General features: G+C 41.1%; 1 long non-coding RNA gene across 3 annotated transcripts in view; it reads left to right on the top strand.

Moving 5' to 3' along the window:
• Window positions 1-575, top strand: part of LOC115283732 — a 28,800-nt gene extending 28,225 nt beyond the window's left edge. For all 3 annotated transcript variants that reach the window (XR_003905058.1, XR_003905060.1, XR_003905059.1), the window contains one exon: window positions 215-575. This is a non-coding gene — a long non-coding RNA (uncharacterized LOC115283732). The remainder of the gene's footprint in view (window positions 1-214) is intronic.
• The last annotated feature ends 373 nt before the right edge of the window (window positions 576-948 follow it).

The raw sequence follows: 948 nt of genomic DNA on the forward strand, positions 1-948 counted from the left end.
CTGGTGTGGAGAGGAGGAATCTGTGCACAAATGTAAGTGAGAGGCTCACTGACAATCTGCAAAATGTGATTATGAGTGTTGAGGGGGTTCAGGACATGCTATCCCAAAATATGGCACCTTAGCATATTGAATGCTTTAAGCTAAAGAATTTTGAATAAATGGCAGAAGCAGAAAGCTCACTTTGACTTTCCCCCACCCCCATCCATTGAAACAGGTCACAAAGCCTTCATGTGAGAGGTAGCCTCCCTATAGCATGAAGAAAGGAGAATATCTTCTAAGACAAAGGGATGCTGAGAAGAATCCTAAGAAAGAGGCCTTTGCCAAGGTTCCTCAGGTTTACTACACTTGCTTCATACTCATTATCGTATTCCTCCATGACTGGCCACTCTTCATCAAACCTAGCATAAAATACTCAGGTCTGTTTCTTAGGGTCTTTATTTCCTTATAAAGGCTCCTGTGCTGTGTAAAACTTATATTAAATACATTTGTATGCTTCTCTCCTGTTACTCTGGTTTTTTTTTTTTTTCAGTTTAATTTTCAGACTCAATCGGAAACCCTAAGAGGATTAAGGAAAACTCCCCCCCCCCCCAGTGTCCTGCTAACTCCCTTGGGATGTGTATATAACAGATCCTTAGATTTTTAAAACATCCAGAGGACTGGTCATCCTAGCAGCTTGATAGTTTCTACTAGACTCAGTCCAGTTTGTTTGGATTTTTGTATTTGTGTGTTTAATGTGTGCATGTTTAGTTTTGGAGTTCTGTTTCATATCTGGCCTGGAGAGAGTTTCGGGGTTCAACACTAACAGGGGTCTAGAATGATTACTAACATTCCTTAAAATGTGTCTTGGCCTTTTTTGGGGCCCATGAGAGGGGTTTGGAGAGTAGAAAGAAATATGGACTGTCACCCTCCAAGAGACTGGTTAGGCGATTCTCTAAAGGAAGGTTTCAA

Source organism: Suricata suricatta, chromosome X (assembly GCF_006229205.1).
Source record: "Suricata suricatta isolate VVHF042 chromosome X, meerkat_22Aug2017_6uvM2_HiC, whole genome shotgun sequence".
Classification (NCBI taxonomy): Eukaryota; Metazoa; Chordata; class Mammalia; order Carnivora; family Herpestidae; genus Suricata; species Suricata suricatta.